The sequence below is a fragment of the Cetorhinus maximus genome, chromosome 6 (assembly GCF_964194155.1).
Source record: "Cetorhinus maximus chromosome 6, sCetMax3.hap1.1, whole genome shotgun sequence".
Classification (NCBI taxonomy): Eukaryota; Metazoa; Chordata; class Chondrichthyes; order Lamniformes; family Cetorhinidae; genus Cetorhinus; species Cetorhinus maximus.
In genome coordinates, this window is record NC_135884.1 from 29,220,489 (window position 1) to 29,241,223 (window position 20,735).

The 20,735-nt window shown below is 39.0% G+C and overlaps 1 protein-coding gene across 3 annotated transcripts in view; it reads right to left on the reverse strand.

Moving 5' to 3' along the window:
• The window catches only part of LOC144681675 (FYVE, RhoGEF and PH domain-containing protein 3-like), a 250,601-nt gene that overhangs the window by 166,751 nt on the left and 63,115 nt on the right, over window positions 1-20,735 (reverse strand). Inside the window, exon 1 of one of the 3 annotated variants that reach the window (XM_078543497.1) lies at window positions 14,484-14,844. The exons of the other annotated variants lie outside the window; for them this stretch is intronic. The gene's annotated coding sequence lies outside the window, so the exon portion shown is untranslated. Of the gene's footprint in view, window positions 1-14,483; window positions 14,845-20,735 lie in introns of those variants that run through there. 3 annotated transcript variants of the gene reach the window in all.

The following is a 20,735-nucleotide window of genomic DNA, read 5'->3' on the forward strand; positions in this document are numbered from 1 at the left end:
AAGGTATCACATATAAGGCTAATTATAAGGTAAGAGCCCATGGTGTTGGGGTAGTCTATTAGCATGGATAGACGATTGGTTAACTAATAGAATACAGAGAGTTGGGATAAGGGCAGCATTTTCAGGATGGCAACCTGTAGCTAGTGGAGTGCCACAGGGGTCAGTGCTGGGGCCACAATTATTTATAATACATATTAATGACTTGGATGAGGGAAGTGAATGTACTATTGCCAAGTTTGCAGATGACACAAAAATAGGTGGGAAGGCAAGTGGTGAGGGTAACACAGAGTCTACAGAGGGATATAGACAGGCTAAGTGAGTGAGCAAAAACTTGGCAGATGGAATATAATGTGGGAAAACGAGAGGTTATGCACTTTGGCAGGAAGAATAGAGGAGTTGAATATTATTTAAATGGAGAAAGACTGTAGAAAGCTGCAGCACAGAGGGATTTGGGGGTCCTCGTGCATGAATCACAAAAAGCTAGCATACAAGTTCAGCAGGTAATAGGGAAGGCAAATGGAATGTTGGCCTTTATTTCAAAGGGAATGGGGTATAAAAATAGGGAAGCCTTCCTAAAACTATACAAGGCGCTAGTTAGACCACACCTCGAATACTGTGAACAGTTTTTGTCCCCTTATTTAAGGAAAGATATACTGGCATTGGAGGCAGTCCAGGGAAGGTTCGCTAGGTTGATCCCGGGTATGGAGGGATTTTCTTATGAGGAGAGGTTGACTAGGTTGGGCCTATACTCATTGGGGTTTAGAACCATGAGAGGTGACCTTACTGAAACATAAAATATTCTTAGGGGGCTTGACAGGGTAGATGCTGAGAGGTTGTTTCTCCTTGGGGAAGAGTCTAGGGCCAGAGGGCATAATCTCAGAGTAAGGGGTCGTCCATTTAATACAGAGATGAGGAGGAGTTTCTTCTCTCAGAGGGTAATGAATCTGGAATTCTTTACCACAGAGGGCTGTAGAGGCAAGGTTGTTAAGTATATTCAAGGCTGAGATAGACATTTTTAATTAGTGAGGGAATCGAGGATTGTGGGGAAAAGGCAGGAAAGTGGAGTTGAGGATTATCAAATCAGCCATGATCTCATTGAATGACAAAGCAGACTCTATGGGCTGAATGGCCTATTTATGCTCCTACGTCTTATAATCTTAAGGAAACAATAGCTCCAAGTATTACTAATGTACAACCAACACTGTGAAATTGTACGATACAATTTGAATATAATGTACTGAGATGCTTCATTAAACCCTAAATTGTACATTATTGATAATAACCATAACCTGACATTGAAAATTCATTACACCCAAGGCCAGGGTACTGATCCATTCTTCCCTGTTGTAATATAATATTAAGCAGAAAATACCCTTTCTTTTTCATCTATATGAGTCAAATGGAACTATGGAATCTCGCCCAAGGAAGCAGCCAAATACTAGCAACAAATTAGTTAAGATGCATAGAGTTTTGATAAGTCTAAAATACAAGTGTTAAACAAATTGAAACATTCTGTACATCATTCAAATTTCAATGCTATTATACAAGTCAGAATTAAAACTTTTTGTGCAAATACATATAAGGAAATGTTTTAATTTTGTGGCCCAGTTCAAGTTAAACTAGAGTATCTGGATGTCAGCAAAGGACCACACAGTTTAATAAACTACCTCAAATTTAAGTCTGGATTGTATCAAATTCTGAAATATCCCATAAAAAGAAATGTGAAAGTTTTAAGTGAGCTCAGTGACTCATTACTGTACTGTGGCAAAAGCAAGAGCATTTAAAAAAGAAGCTATTTCCAGCAGTGATACTTTCCCCTTCTACCCCCTTCAAATAATGTGAAATTTCATCTTCATTTATATTTTATGCTTTGCAACTCCAAGTTGTCCATAGCAGTCAATTGTCCATAATATTTCAGATTTGATTTTAAAACCAGCTTGACTTACAAATATAAAAACAAGCCTCTCTCTCTCCCCCTCCGCCCCAACTATTCTCAAGTGTCAGCTTGCTTGCAGACTTCCATATACACCGCAGATTCCATTTCATTTTCCATTCCTCATCCACCATGTCCATTTGATTGCACAAGCTAACTGGAAATCTACTAGTCACGGACCTGCACTTCAGTACCCTGTATCTTAGGTCATGGACACAATACTGCACAATACCATCAATGGAAATCTACATTTTAAGTGATGCAAAATAAACCTTGATATAACACTTAGTTAATTGATCTGAAGACAGGCTGCAGTTCAGCACAAGCAGTCTTAATTACACGAAGTTCAACAAATTCTACCTGAATCACCAAACATACCATGATAAGTGAACAAATGTTTGTGTGTAAATTGTCTTTGATCATCTTTTCTGTTTAGGTTTTGTACACTTTAGGAACTTCTCTACTGCCAATTCACCCCATTTCCCTCAAGAAGCAAATATAGGTGGAAAAGCTTGGAACTGTGTCCCTTGACCAAAGCTTACTGTGTACTAGTACATTAACTACCTTACCGTGGCAGATAATTGTATTCTGAATCAATTTCCGTTTCCATTCCTTCCCTTGTGTAACACATCATTCCAAACAATCATTACTGAGCAAAGCAATTTTCCCCAATACCTGTTTCAATTTATTTTTCAATGATTTCAGTTTCTAGCCATTGAAATGCATTAAAACTGTCCTAAAATAAAAGTTTAATATGAGTCCTGTTCATGGAGCAATTCAAGACTTGACAAACAGTCCTTTCCTTTGAAGCTTCTGAAGTGGGTAATATTTGAATTCTCTTTTAAATTTCTTAGCACAATGAAGTAAGCTTTCCTTCCAGTTAATAAAGCCTACTTAAATATATCTGCCATCACTGCAAAACTACACAGACTCCAATTAAATCTGATTATATGAGCAAAAAATGGGGAGAATTAATATGACAAGCATTGGATACAACAAATAAATTTATGGTAAGCATATTGGGGAAAAAAGTGCCCTTAGCCATATGAAAATTTCATTCTTTAATTCTATTTCAGAATTTTTGCTTAAGTCATTACACAGATACAGCATTGAGATGTTTCAGTACATTTTTTGAAATTCTAAGTATGATGACTGATGACACTGACATCAAAATCCATACACTTTTCACAGAAAAATCAAACCAGTTTAATAATTGATATGATAATAAAGTAGAGGATGCATATAAAAAACTTTTTTAGAAATAGTGTCAAAAAACATTGAAATACATTATCCAAATAAATTACAATAATGTCAGTAGCAAAGGTTACAATAAAACCAGCTCCAGAGCAATCCTGCTAGAATAAGATAGAAGGAAAATTGTTCAGTGTGTGGAGGAAAGAATTTTTTTTAATGGTGTTCCTATTGCAGTAGAAGGATAATACATCTTAGAAAAATAGATGGGCCAATGCAATGTTTCTTTCAAATAGCTGTTTTCAAAAAGAATGCAGAAAATGAGAAAAGTCTTTTGAAGATGACTGAAAAATGAATGTTTCATTCCAATGAGTAGGTATACAGTAGTTGTGAGATTACCCATTCTTTTAAGCAAATCCAGAGTCTACTGCTGAAATGGATGTTTTATTTAGTCTGGTTAAAATCTGGTGACATGTTTAAGTTATTGAACAGATGACTTACTGCTCAAGGTCAAGCAGACAGGCGGATGGATAGATAGCGCTCCAATATAAATCTTTGCCACTAGCTTGTCTGTGGTCTGAACAAAAAAACATGTCAACCCACATTTAAAGCTACCCATAATCTGATGTGTTATTAATGCACACTGAATAAACAGATGAATCAAATGAATCTAAAAGCCAGCCACATTTTCTTTTTATACAATATAAGAGTCTTCACATGCAGCTTTGCACAGTAATGTTCCTGAAACTAAGTGCTAGCTAGAAGAAACATTATAATGATAAAAGGATCCGAAAAGTAGTTTTGTGTAAAACATGGATCTGGTATCCTTGTAACCTCCATTCTCCTATTTCATATAAAATTCAAAAAGCTCAGATTTCAGTCTCTTTGACATGTAGATCATTCACTTGGTTGCTGCAGCTTCATTACCCTGTCAGGCCATCAAAGTAAATCCTCTCTTCCTCGTCCCTGGCAATTATTCCTCCTCTTGCCTTCAAGATATTCTCCTCCAGGCAGCCTGCTGCCAGTTGCTCAATTGCCTTCAAAACCACCTTCTGACCACTCAGACCCTTCTTCTCAATTCTATCTCATCGACATAGTTTTGGAAAAGGCAACAGGGGAAGGTTGGCTTTCAGCCTTTTCTTAAAAATTATTTTTTCTTAACCCCTCTACATTCACTCAGATTAGCCCCATTTGCAACCTGCCCATTCTCTGCAAGATGGGTAGTTGGATTTAAGGGGAACTACATAAACACAGAAGGGAGAAATGGACAAGGAGGATAGGAGGAGACTCGAGGATAGCATAAAGACTGGAAGGACTTGGTGGGACAAATGGTTTTTTTCTGTGCTGTAAATACTATGTAATAATCTGCCTGGATCGTGCAATTGGTTTGTTATATGAGTGTTCCAAGAAAAATCCCAATCTACAAACCATGCAAAGACTGGATCCAACAGTTAAGCCAGTGTGTACATGCATAGTGGCATCATTACCCATGTGTCCATGTCATGCTACCAGAATGACACCACCAGGGTCAGATAGACTGGTGATGGCAGCCGGCAAAAAGCAGTAAAAATAGATCTCATCAGCTGCTGGGCTTAAATAGTTTGAGTGTACTATAGCTGAATGAGACCCACACATCAGGAGCCTACAAAATAACCTTTTTGGAGGGTGGGGAATCTAGGGTGTAGCCATTGCTGGAATTTATTGTCCATCCTTATTCAATTTGTATGCAGACAAGTGGCTTGCTGGGCCACTCCAGAGGGCAGTTAAGGATCAAGCATGTTGGTGCGAGACTACAGTCACATATAGGCCAGGTAAGGAGAACACTGTCAGGAAGATATAATAATTCTTGTAATGTTATTGGAATTTATTGTATATATATATATATGTGTGTGTGTGTGTGTGTGTGTGAGAGAGAGAGTGAGAGTGAGAAAGAGACTTAATTGAATTAGTCTGGGTGCTTTGATGTAAGAAGAGAAGTTAGGTTTGAAATGTTATTAAGGTAAACATGGATTTACCTTGATAACATTTCACGCATTTTTAACTAAACCAGACTAGATTGTTTTCAAAAGAGGGAGTGAAATGTGTCACCTAACCAGGTGAAGTTTAGAAACTGTGCTTATTTTTCCCAAAGATTATTGGTAAAACTTAGTGCTATGAGAGGTTATCATCATCAGGAAGATAAAGTCCAAAGACATAGTGAAACAATGGGTATTTGCATTATTCAAATATGTATAAAGGAGAGAAGAAGGGGAGGAATTTCTAAGATCTTACAAGTGTGAAAAGTCCTCAGCATCTATGCCTCAAGCTGTTGTCTTCAAAGGACTGAAGTTAAGAAAACTCACTTTGAATTTGAGGTCATCATGTTTCTTTGGCTGGGTCTTTTAAAATCTATGTGTCTTACCGTTGCCTTAGCGAAAGTGTAACTGGGAGTTAGGTTGATTAGGGGATTTAGAAGTTAAGAAGTAATTTGTAGATCTATGTATGTATTTAAAAATCATTTCTCATAAATAAATGTTTAATCTAGTTTTGTAAAACCTATAAGACTTGATGGTCTTATTACTACTGAATTCAAGGCATGCATCTTGAAATTTATACAAACTGCAAAACAAGTTGCGGCAGGTGTTTCAAGTTTCCCTTTGGGATTTGAACAACTCAGCATTTACCATCGACTGTGTCATAAACAGTATAATTCACTAAAGGACATAAATAAACCAGTGGGATTTTAATGACAATCCATCAGTTTCAAGGTCACTTTTACTGGTACCATATTTTATTTTCAAAATTTTAAAATTGAATTCAAATTCTTAAACTGCCATGGTGGGAACTGAACCACGATTTCTGTTAAAAAGAATTCAGTATCAACTTTGAATAAAAACGTGGTACAAATACTAGATCTGCCCTTTTCTCAATGTTCACCATGATCTGCTAACAAAAAGCAAAGCAAGTTCAGAAAAAAAAATACACTGAAAGCAAGAACTATGCAAACTGCAATTTTTTTTAAACATTTAAGAATAACTGAGTCGGGAGTAAGACACCTTGGGGCATGGAACTAGTCAAGGATGTATATTGCCAACTCAACTCAATCTGTTGCTGCCTTGTAACAATAGATTGTGTGTTATCCAATAAAATGTTGTTTTAAAGGGAAGAATTAAATCATGAGGCAAGCATAAAAATGCCAAACAAAATATATTTGACATTACAGCTTTAAGACAAATGCAGACAAATATAATTCTAGTTAATGAATTAAAATCAGTAACAAACAGCCACGCTTCACAAAACATGAAAAGTGAACAAACAAGTTTTGCTATGACCAAACACGTGCAGACAGTGAGGCTTTTAACGTTCTAGGCATGCCATGCATACAATAACAGAATAGATGTGAAATTCATCTTGCAATTTCCAGACAGCTCATTAGAGGATGGGAGCAGAATAATCGGACATGCTAATCAGAATTTCAAGGATGTACTGACAAAGGACTCCCAGTGTGCCAGAAGAATCATAGACTCTCAATGTTGTTTATTGCATCTGGACAAAGTCCAAAACAATATCACATTGTAGACAGAGGGATAACTGGACTTGGAGAAAAACAACAGATCCCTGAGGAATTCTCCTGTGTAAAGTTTTGCACTCAAAGCTTCTATTCAGGGATGAACCATGATCAGGAAGGGTCATGAGGACTCGAAACGTCAACTGTGCTCTTCTCCGCCGATGCTGCCAGACCTGCTGAGTTTTTCCAGGTATTTCTGTTTCTGTTTTTGTTGTGAAAGAGGATCTCCTGCATGCCCTCAAAACAATGAAGAGGTGGCAGCATTAAGTGGAGAAATTGATATCAGTAGACTATGATCATGGCTATCAGTTTCAAAGAGATGGAGACCAATATTGGAAATTCAGGCTCGAAAGAGATGATTGAGGGTAGTCGGAGACAGAACTCAGACCAAAGAAAAATGTCATTAAGCAGTTGTGTGATGGTATTCAGTGCAGATAATGTCAGATGGACAGACCCAAGAGGCATCAAGCAAGCACAGAAAACATTCATAAATAATTCCTGATGGGGCTTTCTTCATTACAACACAGATTATTGAGTGACATGATGGAAGCATTTAAAATTACAAAAGAATGGGACAGATAGATTGATGCAGACTGTTCCCATTTGGAACAGTTTTGGATTTCTAGTTCTGTGTTTGAAGTGCTGAAGGGATTTTCATACTGAAGGAGGAGGCTACAACATCAAATTTGCAGGTTCAACCTTTTGCTCCATATAATATGATAAAAACGGTATTGTTCACAATCAACGTTCTATGAAAGATCCATGTAATAATGTCACCATAATAAACACAAATTTTTAGACATCAACCTGGCAAGATTATTGATCAGTGCAATAAAAGAAAAAGTCTTGCACAATTAATATTTCAGTAAATTTAAAACCATTAAACTAATAACACACAACCAACCTCCTTTCCTAATATTATATACTACCGTCCCCCATTCATTTTAATCATGTAAATCACAAACATTTTTAAAATTATAATGAAAGTAATGAACAGATATTCTTCCATAAAAATTCAAAAGTTACTAAATGAGTGAGTGAAAAATCTTGGGTAGACAAACTCTACTACATCACAGACTATGTTTCAATGGTTTATTTCAAAGGGATGCTGATGCTGTTTTGTTCATCCCTCCTAGATTGTCAGAACATACAATTATTTCATTTATGGAAAGGAAAACTGAAGTTAGGATACCAGGCCACATATGATTACAAGGATGCCTTTAAACTAGAGCAATGTCATCTCCATTCACTATGCAAATATCAATTACCTAATCTGTATGCAACTAGTATGATTTGACACACAACTGCTTTGCCATCCATCACTAAATCTGTTAGATCACAAAAAGCTCTACTGGGTCTCCTGGATCGTTTTGGAAAACAAAAGTAGATAACACCCACCCCCTCCAACCCCCCACCCATGCCCCAGATTCTTTATTCCACTGCTAGCCATCTCTTCAAACACCACCTTCTCCCCACCACCCCCGACCCCTAAACTGCCCTATCCACCCTCATCTCTAGCAACAAATGCAAAGAGCTCAGGACTTCTTTGTTAACACAATAGAGATCATTCATTCTGATGCTTCCCCATCCCAAATCTTTTGCCTACTAAACCAAATCTCCCCGAGGTTATCCTGCCCAACCACCCTCCGTCTCACTCCCCTGCCAGCTCAGAGCCATGTCACATTTTTAAAATTTCATCTTCGGATATGGGCATTACAGGCAAGACTGGCATTTATTGCACAATCCTAGTTGCCCTGAGAAAGTTGTGTGGGTTCTCATTGGGAAAAACCCACAGCAATTACAGAAAACAAATGAGGAAACGAAAGGGATTCCTAAAGTCAGAAAGGATATGAAAACAGGCTAAGGTTAAAAAAAGATAAATAGCAAAACATTCTAAACAAAATAAAATAAAGTTAAATAAAGCTCGGTTAGATTAGAGAGGAGAAAGGAAATGTTATGGAGAATGAAGGAATAGCGAAGATATGTAAAGGGAATGGTTATGGTGAGGCAATAACTCTAGCTAGGAAAACAGTATGGAAAAACATTGACAAAACTCTGAGTGGAAAAGGCATTGATGGCATATGTTGTAGAATACTGAGGAAAGTAGAACGCAGTTTTGAATAGATACATCCTTGGATCTGGAAGTTTTTCCAGTGGACTGTAGAGTTGCCAATTTTACAACTCTATTCAGAAGGGAGAACAAGTTAAACAAGTAACAATCAACCCAACATTGCTAGTGGATAAGCTGCTAGGGAATCTAAAAGAGGTTAAAATTATGACTCATTTAAGGACAACCAACATAAATTTTTAAAGTCAAGTCAAGTCTGACAAACATTAGAGTAATCTGAAGAAATAATACATTGATAAAGGAAATCAGTCAATATTGTAAAAACGGGCTTTCAAAAGTTGTTTAACAAGAGGCTTATTACTGAAATTTAAGCCACATTTGTTTTTAATGCACCATAAAACTATTATTTTAAATCCAACTCAAAAAGAGAACCGACAACAGTGACCTAACCACACCTTATACCTAATGTTATATTTTCCATACAGCAATAGGTCAGCTTCCAAATTACCAACGATCAATAGTTTTGTACAATACCTATAACTGGTTGCTGAGGACCAAGGTTAAAAATATATGACACGCTATAACTAAGCTTGAGCATCTTTTAGAGTTCTGTGTACTTAAATAAGTTAGCCCAATAAAATAAATCTGAATTCTAAAGGTTTTTTTTTAAGAAACTGTAGTTAGGCTATCCATTTTTGCTGGTTAAGTCTTAGCTTGCAATAAATATCTCAAAGCTGATTGGTACTCTACAGTTCACCTCAACCGCATTGTGAATAGCAGACCAAGAGCTGGCACCAGACTGTCAGCAGCTGGTTCTTACCACTGGTTTCTTCCTCCTGCTGGTGTAAACACATTACAGTACAAATAGGAAGATTTAACTGGGAGAATTAAACTGATGTGCAGAGCTACATTTAAAAATTGATCAACATCATAATGAGCCATTAGATTCAGAGTAATACTCCAAGAACTCTATCCCAATGTTAGACCTTAATCTTCAATTGCTTATTAAAATAAACACACATTAAAGAAAGGGAAGTTGAACAATCACACCATACTCTCTTGTTTCCTCGGAAATTGATGTTGCTTTTATATTACAGGAATGCAGCAGACAGCAGATAACCAAGTCTCCTTGTAGCAACTCCATTCTAAAGTACAACTGCCTCATATTTAGGGAACCAGGGATGTTTCATTGGCTTAAAGGAGTCAGTTTCTGTAATCATTCTTCACTTTCCCATTACTGAATCCAGCAGACCAATACACAACTTTAAATGCAAGAGGATGAGGCTGACACTTTAGAGCAGCTGGTGTCAGCTTGGCTTATTTGGCAGAAATTTTGTCACCAACCCAAAGGTTGTGGGTTGAAATTCCATTACAAACTTGAGCATGTAAGCTCAAGTTTTCCAGAGGTGCCATCTTCAGAGATGTTAAACCAATGCCCAGCTCAAGTGAATGTAAAAATCCTGTGACACAATTCAAAAAGGAACTAGGAGCTCTCCTGGCGTCCTGGTCCGGTCAAAATTCTCCTGAAGCTATCACCACCAAAGTTTTTTTGATCATTCATTCACTTGCTTTTTGTGCAACCTTTCTGTGTGCAAATTAGCTGTTATGTTTCCATACACAATAATTACTACACTTCAAAAGTAATCCCATTGGTTGCTAAACATTGAGGATGTGCGGAGATACCATATAATGAAAATTCTTTTCCTTTTTTTCCCCAAATGATGGAAGGGAAATTGGATGAGATAAAAAATACCCTTGGGCATTAATTACTGTCTATACAATTTGCCATTTGTCCACATTTACTATGTTAAAAGGCAGATAAATGCATATTGTTGTTGCTGTGTCTGCACACATGCAGTAAGAACTGGCTTTTATATAATGACTTATCGTGCCCAATGTTCCTCAGAACCATTTAATTCCTTTTGAAGTGCTTTTACTGTAGTTATGTAAGCAAACTCGTTCGTTTCAAGGGAAATAACATTAGCCAGTATGTGCAAACAGTGACCTCATTTTACTTTTATTTATGGTGGAATTCTTTCAATCTATGGGTCTGATTACCTCTAAGACACTTGCACCGAAGAATGATAGCACTAGAAAAGATTCTGATCTAAGAAGCTAGGAACTTTGCAGAAGCAGAGGTTGAGCAATCCAAGCATGGAAATCACTAAAAGCCAGTGGACAGGTGCAAACAATAATTAAAACGGCTAATGCAATATTAAACATCTCAGGAGTACAAAAGGGCTGGAAGGTTATGTTACTGCTGTACAAAGTTCTGGTTAGATCCCATCTGGAGTATTGCATTCAGTTCTGGGCACCACAACTCAGGAAGAATAAATAGGCTTTGGAGAGGGTGCAGTACAGATTCACCAGACTGACAAAGGTTAAATTAAGAGGGTAAGCTGTATCGGCCAGGTTCGTATTCCCTTACATATAGAAGGTTAAAGTGTAATTGAGGTGTTTTATGATCAAAGGAGTTGATAGTTTTTCTTCATTTTGCACATTTCGTCTGGTGGGGGAGCCCAGAGCAAGAAAGCATAATCTTAAAATTACAGCTGGATAATTCAAGGGCAATGTCTGAAAGCATTTCTCTGCAAAGGATAGAAGTGGAACACACATCCCAAAAAAGCTGTCAAGTCCAGCTTAGTTGATCATTTCAAAATTGAGAAAAAACAATTTTTGTTCGACAAGGATATCGAGGGTTATGGAACCCAGGTGGGTAGGGGACAGATCAGCCATGATCTAAAATAAGTGACAGAATAGGCTCGAGGGACTGAATGACCTACTCCTCTTCCCATTTTCCCAGAACTGTTTCAATCTGTGTCCTACAGTTTAAAAAAAATACTGATGTTCAGGGCACAGTGTCAGCTTCAACTACTTTATTCTGCTTGGCACAGCACTGCACAATTACTGACCCACCTATTTGCATGGTTTATTGATGAAGACAGGGAAGCTTAAGTACAGCGTGTGGTTATGAAGGTGCCATGCTACAGTGCTGACCAGATCAGAGTTTGTGGAATCAGTGGGACAAGTAAGCACAAACACTATTGAGTGCATCTCTGGCACCCACCTCCCACATAGCCTAAAATCTCAAACACCATTGGAGAAGGTTGCTCAGGTTCTGCCTCAACTATGACCATGTTGTCAACAACCCTCTGTGGAAGGCAATTAATCTGTTTTGGATCTCTTCTGTTTTTAAAATTTGCCATTTCATTTTCTTCTCCGCCGATGCTGCCAGATCTGCTGAGTTTTTCCAGGTAATTCTGTTTTTGTTTTGTTTAGGGGGTCAGGCCAGTTCTCTGGCCTGGATCCTCGCAGTATGGCCCACAGACGCCGTTCTGGGTGCTCAGCATATCGGCCTCCACAGATTCTGGCTGAACCAAGAAAGCTAGGAATCCCCACACACAAGGCACACGTATTGCAAGTGAAAGACAGAGCTTTCATCCATTGCATGGCAAGTCTGAAACTCTCCACAACCTGGCTTAACCAGACTCCATTATTTGCTGGTCAGTTTTACATGTGCCCACGCAGGAATTTCCCTCGTGATCCAAACAGTTGGCAACTTAAAAACCATCTTCTGGCTTCTATTCCAGGAGGGCGGTTACCAAGTAATTTCACCCAGGCCTGTCTGCAACTCAAAATAGTGGTGAAAGTAAATTTTAAAAAACATGTCTACATTTAAGGTGTTAATTCAAGGTTCCACAATTGAATCTTCTCTTTAATTATTTGAGAGAGTCATCACAATTTTACTAATTTTTGTGCACAGTTGCAAATGCTATGACACCTGAAAATTATGATTGTCCAGTATTGGAAGTCACCAATTCAAGGGAGGGGAGGGACAGGGTGGGGTGCCTGACTCCAAGGGAGGGGCAGGGGTGGAGGGGAGCACCTGGCTCCAAGGGAGGGGAGGGGAGTACCTGACTCCAAGGGGGTGGGGGGGGAATGTGAATTCAAGGTCAAATCAGGTACAAAAACAAAGAGAAGGAAGAAAGAGAAAGAGGTGGAAAAATTAACAGGGGTGAAAAGGTAAAGCAAGAACATTTTAATTTAAAATCTAAAAAGAATGAGACTTTACAGCTGTAATAGTTACTTTTCTGTGCCAGAAAGATTGAGTGACAGTAATTAGCATTCCTGTTGTTCAACAGGTACTTATGCTTGTAATGGCATGACTAAACTTTGTTGCAAGTATAATGGGCAAATACAGCAGGTTCCTAAACCTAACGGGGAAACTAAGTGCAAGGTGCGGTTTTTGCAAAGCTAATAATGGAGCAGCACTAATCAGCCACATCAACTTTTGGATATTCACATTTAACCTCACATCTGCTCCCTGCCTAAATTTGCTGTATCATTTACCCAAAATCATGGTGAGCATCATTAACCTTGCTGTTAATTTGACTGCAAATTCTGGCTCATTAATATAAAATGTTCCTGATATTCTGCAGCACACTGGGATCAAAGCATTTGGTATAATGTCCAATCTGATTTTGCTCTGTATGGAAAAACATTCATGCAACCACTAACCAGTCTTAATTTACTTTAAGAAATACTTTAAACCATTTGTTTAATCAATAGGCTGCTGTTTGGTTCTTTATGTTAGGTCTGAACTTCAACTCCATGTGCAATTAAAATCATTTTGTACCCAAAGGCAGCAGATCAGCATGACAGCCAAATTCTGCTGCTATATATATGTAAATCCTTGCTTCTTTTTAAAAAATTGAGACTGGATAATTGGATACTGAAGCTTAAATTACTGCACTTCCTCTATGGGCTAAAATGAAAAACAGTCTGAACTGATTGAAGATAATATGATGTCTACGCCAGCGAGTGTTTGATTCTTTTCATCATTCAAAATCATTTATTTATTGGTATCTGAACCTTATCCAAAAATGAAAGCAGCACAGGCAGCCCTACTCAATTATCTAACAATTCCCCTCCATATCTTAACGTCTTCATAAGTAATAAACAGAGCAATAAGTACAAAATGTTTCCTTTTGAAGTCTTCTGGAGGGTCAGGGTCACAATAAATAAAATTTAGCAATAAGAATGAATTTTTAAATCGTCTGCATGAACAGCTGCTGGCCCTAAGTGAAAGTTTGCATTGCCTACAAGCTGAGTAAGCTCATTTCACATACGATAACTTGAGGTTGTCAAAGGTCAGTCACTATGCTAGCAGTGCATCAAATGTAAAGCAATGTGTCAAAGGCTATTGTAGCTGGCACCCCTGTCGTTATGGCGACTCCATGCTGGAGTATGTATAGAGTATCAGGATAGCTTCATCACAAAATACCCCAAAAAATCTAGCAAATCTTGTACCTAATTGGTTACAATTTTACTACATTATTGTGCAGCAGTTTTTGTGGGGACTATTGTTTATATTTTTCCAAATTCAGAATGATTTTGCATTGTAGGTACATGCTTTATGTATAATATAAATTTCTTCCCAACGTATCAAAATGATCAAAGATTTTTGTTGAATCAGTATTTGCCTTTGACAGAGAAATACAATCTCCGAAGCAATTCCTAACTGGCAATACATCATACAACAGAATAAAAGACAAAACCTGCTTTATAAATTGAAAGCTCTGCACGCATTCGTATACCATTGCACAGAGATGTTAGAGGAAATGCAGATAAAATGGCATTCGTGAAGACACCATTTTAGAACTAACCCACAGACTACACAATCATATCCACCCCTCTTATGAGGTAGGTTTGCTACAGGTTTAAGTGCGATTCCAGCAACTCACCAGTTAAGCCTAGCCAGCCATCTGCCAGTGTGCATCCTGAGGCCCTTTCAGATCAGAGTAACCCCCATCATAGCAATGGAAAAACCTGGAAGCCGGTAGCAAGCACTTGATTAATCAAGCTGTAGATTCTCTAAGAAAGCATTTTGCAGGTAATGGGTCAGCACCAGGGTTTGCCTGGTTTTCCTCTTTTAGGGCCTCTAAATAATACAATAGTCCAACCAATCCTTGTTCTGCTGCTTTCTTTCAGATCCATTCACCGCTGTGGGCATACATTGAATTCTTAACAATGCCTGCCTCCATGATGAAAAAGGAAAAGTAGTTTTCTGCCTACATAATGCCTTCCAACTGTTACCATGGCAACAAATGACGGTTGCAACAAGGGGGGCTAGTGCAGACAAACAGAGATGTACTGTAAAGGCAGGCAGCCCTCCTGCATTCAAGTATGTGCGAACAAATGATAAGTTTATTTCCCAAAACAGCACCTACACAACCCTTTTGAACAATATTACTGCCAATAAAGTTGACACTGCTCAATATGCAAGGATATTTTCCCTTTTTTATTAATTTGTCAGAAAACCAGTTCTTCTCTTGACTCCAAGTTACAAGCTTTCCCACACTGCACAAGGCATAGTGATCTGAAAGGATTTGATTTGCATGGCTTAGAACAAGAAAAAGAGTTACCTTTTTTTAAAAAGGGAAAAAATTCTCAAGTATTCATGGCCATTTTAAAATAAGCACTTATTTTTGGAAAAGTTTACTCCAGTCAAGTTAATAAACATTAAACAAATAGGGAAAAAAATCTTTAATGGTTCAGATCTTCACCCACTCAGTTGGATTCTTTTCGTAAAGAATTGAAAATAAACACTTATTCATAAAAGGTATTCATTTTAATAGGTATAATTTGACATATCTAAGAGCTGAAATAATACTGTCAAAATGCTCTCATTTAATGCTCAAGACACTGGAAAGAGCTCTGAACTAATTCACCACAATATTTAAGCAATTAGGTGCTCCTTGAACACACCAAATGCAATTTCAAGGTTGACCTTACAGAAGATTTGGTATAAAGTTGATGAATATGACAGGGGGGGGGGGGGGGCAAAAAATAGAGTTAGTCTTGATTTCCCAGTGAGTTAAGTCTCATGCAACCCTCAAGAGCGTAAACAGAAACTAAATTTGTGATCAAGGAAAATAAACTGTCGAAATGACTTCTAGGTTCTGTGTCACTGAAATTTGTTCATAATTCTCACCTTTTTGTTTACAAATGAATTAAGGGCAAATTTGTACAATTCAAATTAAATTGCACATTAGGAACCCAGATCAACTTGTCATGGGCATAAACACAAAAATACCTGGAAAAACTCAGCAGGTCTGACAGCATCTGCGGAGAGGGACACAGTTAACGTTTCGAGTCTGTATGACTCTTCAACAGAACTAAGGAAAAATAGAAAAGAGGTGAAATATAAGCTGGTTTAAGTGGGGGTAGGACAAGTAGAGCTGGATAGAGGGCCAGTGATAGGTGGAGATGGCCAAAAGATGTCATAGACAAAAAGACAAAGAGGTGTCGAAGCTGGTGATATTATCTAAGGAATGTGATAATAAAGGTACAGATAGCTTTATTTATCACATTCCTTAGATAATATCACCAGCATCAACACCTCTTTGTCCTTTTGTCTATGACATCTTTTGGCTATCTCCACCTATCACTGGCCCTTTATCGAGCTCTACCTGTCCTACCCCCCCTTAAACCAGCTTATATTTCACCTCTTTTCTATTTTTACTTAGTTCTGTTGAAGAGTCATACGGACTCGAAATGTTAACTGTGTTCCTCTTCGCAGATGCTGTCAGACCTGCTGAGTTTTTCCAGGTATTTTTGTATTTGTTTTGGATTTCCAGCATCTGCAGTTTTTTGCTTTTATCTATGGGCATAAACACATTCACATAGCAAGGAGGGGGGAGAAATCACCTAACATGCTTAAGCAAAAATTGAGAGAGATTTTCATGTGGTGTCATCAGGCTTATTGCAGACTATTAAGGAATGCTAATTCTAGATTATTTTACATAAGCGTTCAAATGCCTTTCAGCAATCAAGTTCCCAGGGGCAATTAAATTTTTCCTGATTTTTTTTATTTTAGAAAAATGTTAGAAAAGAAAATTGGTGGGCAGTGGCTTCACTTTGCTATCAAAATCATCTTATTTGTGCCAAAAAAAGCACACTGTGATTTCACACAAGCATGCTGCAAATGCAAAGACATTTTCAAGCAATCATTTGTTTGCTGGCTAGCAGGTGATCACAGTGAGAGTGCAAAACAGTAGGGAAAAAATGGATATGTGCTGGGTGGACAATTTAAGACAGCAAAGAGGCATGCAAGTCAGCAACAATAGGTTTGCTCAAATTATCTTCTTTACAGTTCTCTTCCTCAGCACATTTTTGTACTTACTGGTGAATGGTAGTTTTTATGATACTATGCAATAAGTAGAAAAATCATACATGCCCAGATCAGGTACAAAATATGTTCAAAATGCATTTACAATTTTTTACTTTCCAAGTACTGTCAAATTCTCTTTTAATCTTTTCGATTTAATTCAAGACAACACAAGTGACTTTGATACATTTATTTGGGCCTGAATAAACAAGAACATTCATCAGGTGCGTGCACTTTCAACTGACAGACTTCATCAATGTAGCTGAGGTACCAACTGGTTTATAATGTAACCCTTTCGCCAGATTAATAATTTGTTAACTCTTCCTTGTCAGATGAGTAAATTGATTTCCAATATTCCCTTTATTACATTATTAGCCTAAATGAATGGTACAATCTAATACTCAAATTCAATAAATACCACATCTTTTTCCAATTTTTAATTTTTTCCAATCCACATTCATACTACCCTCGACATCTCAGCAAAGCTAACAATGGGACAGCACTTAGAATTCTTCATAAGGCAACCAATTGCCTTGTCTACTTCATAATCTAATTGGTTAGAAACTGAATATAAAGCTCTCTTTCAAAATAGGTTGCAGTATTTAAATTGTAGATTAAGTGGTCTTACCAATAAATATCTAAATTTGGGTAGGTGAAGCCAGTGTCATGGTACAGCACATTGCAACGACATTCTTCCATGCAATGCTAGCACCCAGACTCGCACACTAAAATTAAGTTTTCAACCCCTTTCAGTCTGCAAGCATGATCCAGAGCTTCCGATTGGCTGTAATTTTAATTCTCCACCCCACTCCCACTCTGACATCAGTTTCCTACTCTGCCCCAATGAAGTTCAACATAAGCTTAAGGAACAGCATCTCATCTTTCGATTAGCCATTGACAGCCTCCGACTCCAACAATTTCACACCAAATCTCTGCTCCATTTTCTGTTTGAACAGCAGCTGTTGGTGACTATTCTATTTCCCATTTATACCTCCTTTAGGCTCATCTTGCATCCTTCACTTGTTGTATCATCTTTTGCCTTGCACCATCTCTCCTGTCTCCCACCCTGAGAGGTCTTGTGGTGCAGTGGGTAGCATCCCTGCCTCAGAGTCAGAAGCTCCAGGTTCAAGTCCCACCCCAGGACTTGTTGGCCAAGCAAGGTGTGTCCTTGATTATGCAAATACTTCCAACAAACACCAATGTCAGATTGTAAGAGTGGGAGAGATGCCTGGTCATGAAAAGAAAGTTGGAGCCTCTACAATCACTATCCATAGCTCCAGGCTACAACATGTAAAGATGCATGTTGCCATGGCAACTTGGACTCTGAGTGATCTGCAACACACCAGCACCACCTTCCACCCTAATGAAGGCATCTCCTTTTGTTCTTCTTCACCTCCCCCCTTTAGCTGCCTCTGTAAAACCTGCTACATTTCTAAATTCTTCTAGCTCTGATGAAAGGTCATTGACCTGAAACTTTGTTTCTCTCTCCTCAAATGCTGCCTAACCTGTTGAGTGCCTCCAGAACTTTTGTTTTTCTTTCAGATTTCCAGCATTCACAGTATTTTGCTTTTGTTAGTTTGAGGGTAGATTGCTTTACCAGAGGACATTGCTTATGTCCAATTTATTATTCAACAGTTGAAATAATATCTTTGTGGCATAGTGGAATTGTCACTGGACTGGTAATCCAGAGACCCAGGATAATGTCTGGAGACCTGGGTTCAAATCCCACCATGACAGATGGTGGAATTTGAATTCAATAGAACTCTGGAATTAAGGCCAGGATTTTTTCTATGGCGGGTGGGCTGGGCAGGAGTGGGCATGGGGCCAATGGCCGCCCGCAATTGGCTTCGCAATGCCATTTTACGCAGGTGGGCCAATTAAGGCCCGCCCAGGGTAATGCGCGGCCGGTAGCGCTCAGCCCAACTTTAAGGTTGGACAGGCAGCATTCTCAAGTGGCTCAGTTGATTTCTTAATGGCCTTAATAGACTGTTTACATTTCAGCGGGCGCACAGCCGACTCCGGCGCGCGCCCGCCAAACGAAATATCGCGATGGTGCGCAATGACGTTGGGACGCATGCCCGACATCATCACACATCGTTTTACACATCGGTGTGTCTGGCCCGCCCCCACGTGCCAACTGGAAAGTTTTGCCCTAAAAGTCTGATGATGGCCATGAAACCATTGCAATTGTTGTAAAAATCCATCTGGCTCGCTAATGACCCTCTAGGGAAGGAAATCTGCAGTCCTTAGCTGGACTGGCCTACGTGTGACTCCAGACCCACAGCAATGTGGTTGACTCTCAAATGCCCTCTGAACAAGGGCAATTAGGGATGGGCAATAAGTGCTGGCCCAGCCAGTGACACTCACATCCCATGAGCGAAAGGGCATCAGAAATTTCAGTCAATAGCGAAAAAGATGGAAACAGAAAACTTTTCAGGAACAGTTTGATTGGATTGGTTCACCATGCCCTTTTTTTAAATTGGTAGATTCTCCTGATTGGTCATTAATGTTTATTATTTTGTCCGCCCTTATAAATCCTCACTGGTATCTTTCTCACTTTCCTTGTTTGAGCCCTGAACCACTAAAACCCACATCTTATCCACATTTTTGTTATCTCTAGAGTCAATGATTCCAATAAAAGAAAACGCTGGGTGTACACACAAAACGTTACCCTCTTCCATCCGTGCTTGAAAAGTTATCAGTTTTCTGTAAAGATGCTGACGAGCCTGCTGAGTGTTTCCAGCATTTTCTGTTGCTGTTTCAGGTTTCCAGCACCCCCAGTACTTATGTTTTTTTTTTACTTTGATTACTCAAAAGTCTCTCTTCACTGGCCTTCCTTCATTTATCCTCCAACCTGCAGTAACCCTTATTTTGTACTGCAGCAAACCCTGCATGTCCTTTGCACATACTCTTCCAAAACAATACTGACTCCTTCTTCCTCAACACGTTAAAGTTTTAAATCTACACGCCTATCTTCAACTTCTTACTGCCTGCACCCTTAGGTCTTCTTGTTCTGGTATCCTATTCATTTCCTTTTGCCTCACTCCAGTGGCAGAAACTTCAGTCAGTTAGGCCTTCCACTTTGGCTCTCTACACCAGCTGACCTCCCCCCACCCTGCCCCACACCCATCATGGGCAAGAGAGAGTCAAGAGGAGGGTTAAATTGGTTAGGTGTGAAACCCAACTTGAACCAGCTGAAAACAAGCCGACTTCAGGTTTAACTGCGACAGGTTTGGGAGTGGGTTCTCTGGAGAGGCAGGTTAATGATAATACTTAAGGAGGCTCCATTCCTCAGATGTTGGGATCCTTCAGTTTAATGGCAGGAGGTCAAGTTTTGCAAACCCAGAAGCTGTGAACCACACAAGACTGAGCAACCCCCTGCACTTTCCTTTCCTCCCTCCTACAGCGTTCCAAACCTGACTGTGGCCCTCTACCACAGGTGTTCCAACCAGGTAGCCAACCAGCCTCACTATTGGCAGGAAGTGGAGTAAATAATGAGCACCTGCCATTAAATTTAGCACACAGCCCTGCACCTTCCCCGCCTCTCCATAAATATTCGGACTGTATTTGTAGGGAAGAAGGGAAGAAAATATGAGGAAGGAGGATGCAGAGAGACACAGTGCAGATTAAATGGAGGCAAAGACAGGAAAAGGGAGAGAGGGAATGGGGAAGGGGGGAAAATATTAAATTGACCCTCTCTCTTCTCCACTGAAATGCTCATTAATGCTCCGTATTCTGACTTTTCGCCTTCCCTTTCCTATCCAACTACCCGATTCCTTCCTCTTCTCATGGAATCATAGAATGGCTACAGCACACTCAGGCCATC